The sequence below is a fragment of the Melozone crissalis genome, unplaced genomic scaffold, assembly GCF_028551555.1.
Source record: "Melozone crissalis strain CALT ecotype California unplaced genomic scaffold, PUWL_Pcris_2 ptg000018l_1, whole genome shotgun sequence".
In the NCBI taxonomy this organism is placed as follows: Eukaryota; Metazoa; Chordata; class Aves; order Passeriformes; family Passerellidae; genus Melozone; species Melozone crissalis.
This window is the reverse complement of record NW_026535796.1, coordinates 26366790-26379645: the sequence shown is the minus strand read 5'-3', so window position 1 is coordinate 26379645 and position 12856 is coordinate 26366790.

The window sequence follows — 12856 nt, the reverse complement described above, 5'->3', positions numbered from 1 at the left end:
TAATTTTTAGCAATTTCTAAGTGCAGTAGGTCTTGTGATACTTTATGAAGATTAACCTCCACTATATTTGTGGGGTAGGTGAGATAAGAGGTCAGAAGTTCTATGTAGAAAGAAAGTACCTTCTGAAGGTCATCTAATCCTCCAGTCACTGAACCACTTTGATGAAGTAAATAAAGTTACACCTGCACAGTAACTGTAGCCCTCTCTATTTACATTGAGTGGTGTGGGCATGTAAATTCATATTTTATAAAACTCTGAATAGCCTATATTTTGTGGAAATTTTCTTTTTTTTTTTTTTCATATGAAAGTATCCAGTAAGTGCACTTATATCTGGATTGCGAGAGGAGCATTATATAAAAAGTAATGCCATCTTCTTCTGGGAGAGAGTCATTCTTGACAAAGGTATGTTGGAATTCAGATACTATGGTGGTAAATTTCCTGGAAGAAGTGTTATCAGGATTGTTCACACAGTTTGTGGGAAGAGATAGTTGTCTAGTTGTTCTGCCAGGCATGAAATGGTGACTTCCTGGGTGAAGCTGTTCCTTTTCTTAAGCATTACTCTGCCTTCCTAAAACATTTCCAAGGTAGGGAAGTCTGACCAATTAACTGGCTTTCAAGGCTTTGCAAGTTTTAGCTCAGTAGATTAAGAAATACAGAGCACAAAACAATCAGCAAGAACCTTTCCATCTGTCCAGCTTTAGTTCTTCATGGTTATCTGTTGAGTCCTCACACAAATGCACACAGAAAATAATGAATGGAATAAGAATCCTCCCTGCTAAAGAGCAAGGTACACTGGAGATGATAAAGTGGGTTACTTAACAGGTACCTGCATGCCTGGGCTAGGTCATCTGTTTCTCATTTGAAAAACAGAGGGGGGAAATAACATCCAATAACCAGTCACACACATTATTCCCACGTCTTGTTGCAATTAATAATCCTGTTAGGAGCAGAAAGACCTAGTTTGAGGATGCAGAAGGACAATTTGAAAACATTTGACATGTCTGGGAATGCCAGACCATCACATAACTTTCTATTTGTTTTCTCTAAGTCCTTGCTATTGAACTGCTTGATGCCAATAAATTAACATTATTTGGAATAAGAACCATAATCTAAGGTTCATATAGGCAGTAAAGGCAGCATTCATCATGTCTCTTTTTTGGACAATGTAGTCATGTCAAAGATATAGAGAAAAATGCAACTGTCTTTGTGATACCATTTTTCACTTACCTGTGTTTTTAGTGCTAAAGATCTGGCTGTCAGAAGCAGACAACAAAAGTTTGACAGGTGTGATGCTGCCACTCCTGCACCTCAGTGCTGGACTCGGATGCCTGACATGACAGCACAGCACTCGTGATTCACCTACAGCTGTTGACTGCTGCCTGGCTGCGTAGGCACCAGGGCCACGTTTTTAAAGGCAAGCATGTACCCTTGATGCTTACAAACAGAGGACTCCCATTTTAATGGTCAGGGTGCAATTTGTTCCCTGTTGTTTAAAAATAAAGCTTCTCATGCTCAGGACGAGAAAACTCTCGTGCCTCTGAGACAACATAACTTTAACTCTGTGAGCACATTCAACTATGAATAGAAATACCCACCTGTCAGTCAGTCAAGGTAGTTTAAAATACCTGTTCTGCAAAAGCCTATGTGTCATTATAGATTTAGCAGTACGAGCAATGTTCTCTTTGTCAAACAATGAAGCAATATGACTAATTAACACTCACTAGGGAATCTGAAATAATGATCTCCCTCTCTCTTCCTACAGCCAATTACCCCAAATATTCAGATTAGCTACCCACTATTTCTCTGAAAGAAATGTCTTGCTTTCTTTTTCTTTTTAATTTTAGGCATTATGTACCATGTAGCATCATGTTATAGGATGTTATGTCACATCCTGACAGCTTACAACTAGGGATATGCTGAATTTATTGGGTAGTTAATACCTTCATGAATTAACAAGATAACCAACTTTTCAGGAAAAGGAAATCTGGGAAATATTTTCAGAAATTCCTTCTATATCTGTAGGGAGAATATACGTGGTTGATTTAATCAGCTGCACTATTTCATCATGGCTTCCCATTAAGATAATGTTTAAATATATACGTTTACTTATGCAGGCATTTAATTAACCTAAACATATGATCTGATTTTACAAATGCATACAATATGTATAAATATACATGATGGTCCAGCACTGTAACATAAAACTATAGTGTTTGAAAAATCCTTGATCAGCTCGATACTTCCAAAATTATAATTTGGTCAAACGCACCAACTTCATAAACAATTGGACTCCTTACCAAAGTTAATCATCTTTCTCTTATATGGTAATTGTACAGTATTTCATTAGCAACTTGCTCATTTTTTGTGGAGGAGAGAGGTTTTTGCTTTGTATCCTCTCCCAGGTAAAATGAGAAGCCAGAAAAGTATTTGGACATAGCAGTTCTCAGATTGCCACATTCAAACTTTGGGCACCTGAGTCTTATATAGAAAGCAAAACAGTGTTAGCTCCAAAGGCCACCAGACTAAATTATAATCCTGACTTTAACAGACCACAGCTGTAACCAATAAGATGATGAGTGCCATAAAAGAGTGGGGTGGCTGGTTGAGAAGGGAACTGGAGTCAGTTGGCTCCTTTGTGAAGGAGTTGGAGTCAGTGCTCTGAGGAGATACCCACGAGAAACACCAAGAAGATATGAAACTTTTGTGATAAGGAGAACACAGGATGGAACCCCTGTAATAAGATGACAACAATAATTAATACAGAGATAGGTAGTACTGTTAATAAAGAAACTTAGATTTCACAAACTAGAATCTGAAAAAAAAGGAATAGACTGCTAAAACCAGAAAATATTTTAAATATCACATCTTTCCAGAACTTCATCAGGTCTGAAGAGGTTTTTAGTGAACCAATGGCTGAACATCCTTTCCTGTAGGTAGAAGGATTATGCGCTCTGTTTTACAGAAACAGAGCTGTTCTGGTTTCCCCCACCCCCAAGATGTTGGGTGTGTTGCCTGTGAAGCTTGGAAGTACTAATTGTGGGTTATAAGTTCGATTGAAAGCAAATTGTGTGAAGGAATTCAAAAGGTTTTGCAGCTGTCCAGAGATTGCTCTGACTACATGGGTGTTTCCAGATCTCTATGTTGCCACTCCTACTGAAGGTTTTCCATTGGGCTGAAGTAAAATCACGAGTGACCAGGAGAGCGAGTGATCTAGTGTGTGGATCTGAGTGGAGTGATGAGTAAGATGAAATTCTTTGGAGCTTATGAGGGGTACAAAGGTCCAAAACTTGTCCTTGTTCCATTCTTCCTTGCATTGTGCATTTTTTCTACTAATGGTTTTATGCCACTTGCATGGAAAGAATTCTGAGCCAAGAATGATGTGAATTGTCTTACTTCCAAATTCCATTCATGCTCATTTAATAAGTTGTGTATTAAAAAAGAAATTTTTATGTCCCTCTAGTATAAATTTTGCAAATTTCCTTTAAGAAGTGGCAGAAAATAAGTAATGATGTGGTGTTTTCCTTTTTTAAGCAACAAGATTCAGAAGCAGGTGTCCATCTTTGCAATTCATAAAATGACTGTCATTCAGTTTGTACTGAAGATTACTTTGAATTTACTGATCAGATCTAGATTTAAAATAATTTTCTTCTATCTATTATGCAGCTTGAGGGAAGATGAAACTTGATTCTCAAGTCCAGCTTTTTAAAGATTGTATAAACTGGATGACAAGCAAATTTTTTTGGCCATATTGTAGAAACTTAGAAGGCTGCTACACAAACACAAAAATTTATGTTGTAAAGGTTTTGAAAATTTTTCAAGAAAATTCTTCAATTTCAAGGGAAAAATTGGAAAAGGTGTGCGATCTGAGGCATGGTTTTCTGGTGTAATATTTGCTTCTGATTAAAAACACTTTAAGTCAAAAACATTGTTATTTTTGCTACTGATTTAAAAATACCATGCTACTGATGCTTTCTATTGTATTTAAACTTTACTGTCAGTTAGACTGCAAAATCATTCCCTGGGCCAGAAGTTTGTGTAGGTAATACAAGTGGTGCTTGACACTGATACACATGTATATATTCAGAAAAATGCTGTCTGTTTTCTCACTTGTACATATTACAACATGCAGCAAGCATAATCAGGGCTTGTCAGCCTGACATGATAGGGTGGATTAGCAGGAGTTATCCTGCTATGGCTTGAGCATTTGTGCGCTAACTACAAAAATAGTCTCTGTATCAAGCTTTGAAAAGAACATATGTGGACATTCTTTTATTTCTACTTGTGGCTGATAAAAATAAAGCTGGCTGGGACTGACAGAGGTAGTGACATCAAGGTGACATGTGAGGCTGTCAAGTGCGAAGTCAGTTTAAGACTAAAAATACAGGACAGCTTCCATTGACTTAACTGGAGTGCACACTATAAGCAGGGAAAGTGTGCTGTGTCCCCAGAGTTCAAAAATTAAATCAGGGACAGGTAGCACTTTAATATTGCTCTGGATGTCAATTTTATAATTGTTTTAGAAGAAAACAGCAGAAAGTGTTGTGTCCTTTAAATCTGACTCAAATCTAAGTTGTCTTTGTCTTATTGTGCCTCTAATTTACCAAAGTTGAGCATCCTAAAACTGATGGTTGTTAGGGAAGATGACTGAAAAGTCAGTTCTGTCAAATTTAGCCTTCTTCACATTTGCCATCCTGCTATAGCTTTTGTACTCAGACAAACTTTTGGCTATCAAAAGTTGAATCCAATAATGCCATTTGAAGTTGCACCACAAACCTTTTATGTAGAACCTAATCTGCTGGCACTGAGGGGTTGCCACTTGCCACTGGCTTGTACTGTTGTTTTTCCACAGCTTGGATCTTTTGGTGCTTATATAAAGTAACTAGTAGCAGCTTGTCCTACTTAGAGATTTTTGGCAATCATAGTAGCAGAAATTGCAAAACATTGTAACATATATTTTATTACAGACAATTAATGATTTTGTTCTTGATCTCCCCTTACTTTCTCAAAAAAACCCAAGGTTTCTTAACTGTTTCTTTGGATATTGTGTTTTACAGAAAGCTGTTTGCTGACTGGCATTGTAAATGGAATACTGATTTGCTGCAGCTTCCATCCTTACTAGTGCTCCTGCTGCTCTCCTCTTCTATCTTTAGAAACTTCCTTTTCAGACGATGAAAACAGGATAAAAAAAACAGAAATGTACTTAGTTTATTCAACATCTTTCTTCAGCCTGCATCATATATCCCATATTACGATGACTAATATGATAAATTATATGGCATTGAGACTGAAACAAAGGTACTTACAGGAATTGGAAATACAGTTCTACAAATAATTTTTCATTACCTTTTAAACTGAAAGTTCTATAAAAAATGTTGAACGCTCTTAATATTCAGCAGACAGCAGTTAATGCATCTTTGTTCAGAGTTGTGTGGGATTTGGCAACATGACTACAAACAGAATTCAGCAGCCTGTGTGTATGGGAAGCTGATGAACCACCTCGCTGTTTCTGTGATTACTTTAAACCACTGAGAAATACTTGGAACTACATGTAACTACACAACAGTATTTTTAAGTGACCAAAGTATGTTAATAGAGTTTTCTGCTGCACTTCTGCAAATCTAGGAGGACATCCATTAGTGAACAACCACAGAAATATTTTCTAAAGTTGTTGTGAATCTTATTTTACTTAGACTCAGAAATGTAAAGGCCAAAGAGCATAAGTTTCTCAGAAGCAGCATGTGAAACATTAAAAAAATTATGAATTTGTTATATGCTGATCTCCAGTTCTTTCTGAACTCATTGCCATAGTATTTTTAAAAGGATAAGCTTTTAGAACCATGACTCATTCAGGTAGAAGTTAATTACTTGTGACTTTTGTGAGCAAGTATGAACAAAGGCGAGTAAAACAGGCACAGTCTTATGCAATTTAAAAGGAACATTTCTACACTTTAGTTTGAAAAGCTGTGTAACTAAAATTGTTACTGCCATTGAAGCTTTCCAGTATGTTACCACCAAGACTGCAACATTTTCCCTTGATAGCAGCCTAATCACTGCTGAATAGGAAATTAGTTTTGAAACAGGTGTTTGCTGTCCTTTTCGTCTTTTCGTGTGGCTGTGCTTGCTTCTAGGGAATTACAGACTGCAGGTCAAGCCAACTATTGTTCTGCTATTCCGATTGAGAAATAGCTGCTTCTAGCAATGATAATTTTAGAAATTACCTCTATGGGAAGAAAATGCATCAGTGTTCTGCAATTCATGAATACTTTTCAAATGGCTGGGCCTTGTTAAGAGGACATAATTTTTTGTTGGCTCTTTTTAAGAGCTGTGTCAACTTTCCCGGCAGTTCTTTCAGCATCACCTTTGGTTCAGTGTTTGGTTTTCTAGAAAAGCATATCCAACTCTGTACAGTTGCAGTGGTCTGCTAGGAATGTGTTTGAGCCCAAGCTGATACATGTCTTAAAACTCTGTAGTGAAGTGAAAATGACAGTTTTAATTCACTGCCATGTGTGGCCAACAGACTGCATACATGTGGACCTTTGGAGTTGGAAAGCACTTGAGTTAGGAGGATCAGGTGCTCCCACTGCTGGCTCTAGTTAGCACAAAGTAGAGAGGAAACCCAAGAAAATTCACTGCTGATTACAGCTATTGTTGAACTCTTGAGTCCCTGTCTCTGTTAATCCTGCTGCTGTGATTACAGTGTTTGCCCCTTGAACATTTTTGGCTCAGCAAAGTTACCTCTGTGGTAATTTAGTGCAAGCTCACCCTGTTGGCTCACACTCCCCAAAGACTCACTTCTCTTGGGCTCATTATAACACTCACAGAGTCCTTTTTTTTGATTTTTTTTTTTTTTTTTCTGTGCAACAATATAAGATTTCTGACAGAGTTTGTGCTGCATGCTGTCTCCCTGAGGAGTTTCTTTGCACTTGAAGGTCATACATTCAAATAGTTTAACTGTATCATCAGGGGATGAATAATTTTGTTTGGATTATTAATTAATGTATGTTTCAAGACTCAATAAATTTAATGGAAGTTTCAGGCTATGCATTTCTCACTACCTAGAGAAGTAAGGAAGTTCAGACTGTGCTCCTCTAATGGACAACATTAAAATGTGAGGTCTAGAAGCTAAGGACAGTCACTCTTGATTAAATATGCATTGGTCATTGTAGGATACAAAAGATCAGTTATGTAAAAGCTACATGTTGGATTCATTCATATGGTTTCAGCTTGTATTCAGAATTACAAAGGTTAATTTTGTGTGGCTTTAATTTTCGTTATTTCAGTGCAATCACACGCTGATGAGTACTTCAATAAAAACATTTTAAAGAAAACTGCATGCAGTAGAGATGATAGATGGGGACACAAAGTCCTGCATGATTTCAAGTTTTAAGTGATTTATCTTGCTAAAGGTTGCATACTTAGTGCAGCTAACCACTTTGGTTAGATTGATACAGTTGTTGTTTTAGAGCTTGTCCAAATAGCCTTTTATGTTGCAATCAAGTAATAGATGCAAGATTGACACGTTACAAAGAAAAGGAGCTTTCAGTCAACAAACAGACTAAAATCCATTATTGTGGTGTGTACACTGTGTCCTGGACCTGTAAACACATCTTCATTGATCCCATAGAAAGATAGAAATATCTCCTCTTGTATAGTTCAATCAAGACCCTTTTCACAGAGGCAAAGTGCAAACAATATTGAAAAAGCAGAAAAAGACTGACATTACAGTCAAACAGTAAATAATGGTTGTGCTCAGGAAGCCTATCTATAACATTTCAAACTGCTGTCAGCTCAGATGAAATGTATAACCTCTCTATTACAACCTTAAGAAAGATCAAAACACAGGTACTGTACATTCCCTTTACTGTCATACCCTTTTTACCAACTCACTAAATCAATATGAAAAATAATATTTTTTTTCAATTTTGCATGCTTGTGGGGTTTGCATGTTTTTATCTAACACATAAAAAATCATTGGAAAAAAGACTTTCTTGCTGAATTTTTCTTTAATTGTAGCGTCTGACATAAAACATTGAAGCATTTTTAGCTCAGTTTCATGTGGTTTAGCAAAGGCAGATGATATAAGACAGATGTGCTGATAAGACATATTCTCTTTTTGTTTTGTTTAATATATTTTATCTCATTGAGCCAATATTTAAAATTATATGTATAGTCAGAATCTAATTATACAATTAATAAAAGACATGTTCTATTAGTTTTCTTCTTTTTGATCTAAAAACCACACACAATGACTTCCCAGCAAGTGCACCACCCTGGCTAATGACTAGTTTAGCCACCTCTCTCACTCCACATCCCCGAATCCCATTTAAATCCTTATTTGAAACCTCAAGTGGCATTGAAATCTAGCATAAGCTGTGGTGTCTCTCAACAGTGGCAGTGAATTTTGTACATATTGCACCAGGTGGTGCTCATAACTGTAAGGTTCTGCCCACGGATTAAACATGGTCTATAAAAAGATTAATTTGCTATTTAAAGTTGGTATTGCTCAACTTGAACTGTAATCTAGACAGTATGAAGCTGGTCCTCACTTTCTTGAACATTGAAAGGGGGCCTTTACGTAATGAATAATTACAGCCACTGGCTAAGGTCCCTGGAAATCTGTCCTACAGGAAACTTGTGCAAATGCATGGAATTATGATATCTTTTGGAAATATTCTTTTATGGATTTTATTAATTGGATTGGAGGGCAATTGCCATTGCTGGCTGACATCTTAGGAGGTACTGCAGGGGACTGTTATTACCGTGCTCTATTAATCTGCTTCTGTAGAAGGATTGCAGGCACCTTTCCTTTGCAGGATCACAGTAAAAATTTGTTCAGTAATATTTGGTAAGGAAGTAATAGTAGCATTTGCTTGGGCCAAGTAGTTTAAATCCACTTGGCAGGTGTCACAGAATCACAGAGTGCTTGAGTTGGAAAGGGACCTCTGGAGGTCATTTAGTCCAGCCTCCCAGCCCAAGCAGGGCCAGCTAGACCTGGGCCAGGACTATGCCCAGATGGCTTTTGAACATCTCCAGGATCAGAGATACCTTCACAATCTCCCTGGGCAACCTGTGCCCGTGATCAGCCATCCTCAGAGTAAAAACGTGTTTCCTGATGTTTAGGAGGAACATCTTGTATTTCAGTTTGTGCCAATCGCTCTGGTCCTGTCACCAGTCATTATAATTTTTCATAGTCTTTTATTGTGTTGTTGCTTGCATTCTACCTAGAAACAGTAAGTAGGGCATATCTTACAGGACAACATGATTTTTATGAATTCCTTTTTGTTTCACAATCTAAGTGATGCAACTGTTGGAAAGGAAATTTCAAATTAACATTGGGGTGAAATCGTGGCTGCAGTGACATTGAGGGTAATGAGACTGTTGCCAAGGCTGCAGCAGGGCTCAAAGTCTTTGAATCACCAGATCCTTCCTGCTTATTACTTACTCAACAATATCTGACTTCCTCACAGGACAGGAGATACTGTGACCCTAAATTAAATTTTTAATATACCCAAATATTTAAAGTCCTTCCAATAAAACAAAAGGCAATAATTATTTCTTCTTATTATTGTAAATAAGAGATAAAATACATAACAGTATTTTCATTATGACAACTGGTAGGGAAAAAATTGCAGCAAAATGACAGTGTATGTTACATACTACAGCTGTTTAAAGTGAAGGAGGGCTAGAGTGAGACATTTACCATGAAACAGCAGAAAAACAGGATGAATAAATGAGTGGATGATTAAATAACATTAGGAATCTTGAGCAAAAATATGGGTGGATTCCTTTCCAGGCGTTGTGTGAATTACTAGATGTGGCTGTGTGGCCTGTGCCAGGGAGAAGTCAGAGCAGGCTGCACTAAAGACTGTGTGTCTAATTAAGCCTGAACATTGCACTGAAGTTTCCTGTTTCCTGTTTTTTCGTGGGTGGGTTGTAACAGCTCACTCTTCTATTCATTAGTAACTCTGATTATTAAATTTATTAATTTTCTTCAGCACCTCTCTACTGAAGGCAGTTCAGATGAGGGGGAATTTCCATGGAGTACAATTTCTGTAGTTGCTTGTGCAGTAAAGCTCTGGCTATTAAATTAAGGGAGGTAATAGATCCTGGCAACATTTACAAAAAAAATTTTATGGGAAAATTGAGGTTATTAATAGTTTAGAGCCTTTAAATAGACTTTGTGGGTAAAAGAAAACAAAAAAAATTTGCAAATTTAGGACAACACATAATGTGGCAAACACTTGCCTGCTTATTATGTGATATCTGTGGTAGATGGAAGGCTAAAATTGAAGACCTTCTACTTAATTGATCTGCCTAGGTTGCCTACATTCCACGTAGATGCAGCAGCATCTTAATTTTTTACAAAACCCATCTAATCAGCAAAGTTTTGTCCTGCTCAGATATACATGAGCACAGTTGTAGAACTTACCTAGAAAGTCAAACCCTGAGATTAATCGAAGGCATGAACCAGTAACTCCCATACCTGCCTGGATGTAATGGTCACTCTTTTATTGATATTTGGAACTTGATGATCTTTCCCTCATTGTTTTTGTTTCTTTGTGGTTTCACCTTTATTTCCATCAAAAATCCTTTGAAAGTGTTGCTTTCTTCTCATAGTGCAGTAGTGTGGAGACAGAAATGTTAAAACCAGAAAAAAATATCTGTCCAAATCTCCAGCTCTAGACCCAGTTAAGAACCATGGGGTCTAGAGCTGGTATATAATTTTGAGAGTCATGCTCTGCATGCTTATTTGTTGCCTTATCCTTCCATAAAAATTAATCAGTCATGATTGAACATTGGATTAAAATGTCTAGAACAGAAGTGATGGAAATCTTAACTGGATATTTAAGATGAAAATAGCTTGATTTAGCAAGATTTGACCTCCAAAGTGTCAGATGTGAATTACGTACCCTAAAATATTTCATGTCAAATTCTGAAATCCAAATTTTGAATCAATATCTGCTGATTTTGCCATTCCATTATTCTTTGTTCACGGTAAGCCTGCCACGATAGGACCTGCCAGGGTTAAATTAAAAAAAAAATTCCTGATTGAGGCCTAATATCTGTTCAGGAGCAATGGCCTTTATGCTTTAGATAGTCTTATTAAAAACTGCTCATTTTTCAATTTCTTTACTTGGCCATTAAAGTTAACTGTGTGCTGGAATTAATTTGATTTTGTAGAACTGATTGAATAATACAGATTTACCATTTTAGATTCTAAAGTGGAAGAGATTCTTCTTAGTTATTTTCTTTTCTTTTATTGCTAAATAAATATACTGTCTTAAAATATCTTAATCTGTTTTCAGGTTATACTCTGTGTCTCTTATATCCTTCTTTTAGGCTGTTCCTCAGAAAGAACTCTACCGGTGACCCTTCTAGAAAGGCAAGAGAGTGCCACAGGGAGTTTGTCTATCCTCAGGATGTAGAAATATATAGATGTTTGATTCTATCTCCTCTAGATAGGTGCCCAGGCCTCCAATTTCAAAAAAGTAATCAGGAATTGGTTTTCCTGTATGCACAACAAGAATGAAGGAGTTGGCACTTCCTAAAGCAGTACTGCATGGGAAAAAACATGTAAAGGGAATTGGGAATGTCTTGGTTCAGTTTCTTAACCTGATATTCTTTGCAACCAAGAACCAACAGGTTGTCAGGGAGAAATACTTCACTTGATATCAGTGGGATTTATACCTAGAATCTAAATAAACTGTTCTGCACCCTAGCTGCACTGAATGAAGAGCAGCTTCTGAGCACTCAATAATTATGAGTCCTGCCTCTACCCCACCAAAGTAGATTCCTCAAATAAAGTGATTAATGGCCTCGCAATAAAATAGGAATAGGAAAAGTAAAGTTATCAAGTAAGGTATTTGCCAATCTGTAATGAGGCCATCTGGGATTATTAGGACAATACCTTTAGACTACATTGAAAAAGAATAAGAATTAAGCTGAACAACTAGATGTATAAAATTGTAGAAATTAACCAATGTTGATTGAGAAACAGTTGATTTTCAGGCACTTATAGACTTCTTTCCAATGAAGCACCAAGATCAGCGCAAAGCAGTGACTTGGACACTGGATTTTTTTTCAACTGGTTGTTGTCTTTGCACTTAAGAGATATTATTTTTTTCTAAAATAATATTGAATATTAACAATTTGAGAGTATGTGATTCCATAGAATGTGTGCATAGTACACACCCAGATAACTGTTAAGCATTCAGTTGATGCATTGAGTGTAGAAACACTTATCCTAGGATACCTCTGAAGGGCAGCAGAGGCAGAAATGGAGGCAGCAGGCACCCCAAAGTGTAATTCCATTCAGCTAAGATCTGAACTGCCTTTTGACAGTGCCTCTCATTGACAGAATAGAGAGCTTCAGGACAAATACACATCTAAATCCACCCACCTAACTTAGGTGCTCCAGTTAAACATGGAATGTTAAGTGGCATAAACCTGAGCACAGTGAATTGTGTAAATTCTCACTGATATTTAATTCAGTCCTGTCATAGACCAAGGTCATTATTATAATAAAATTGAATTACAGTCATTTTTCCATAGACACCCATATCAGATAGCCTCAAGCAGTACTACATAAAATAATTAAACAGATACTAACAAAATAGCATATTCAGTTGGAAAAACAAGCAATGCAATGCATGAATATTGTTGCTGGCAACAAACTTTATGTGCGTATTTATTTTTTAATTAAGGGAACAAGAAACACATACAATTTTTAACATGAATGAAGTTTTTTTGTATTATTTCTGGCCTTTCAACAAATTATATTTTAAGAACAAATGATACAAATTACCTCTAGCTCCCTTTCCTATTTTCTGTTATGATTTGTTTTTAATCAGCTAAC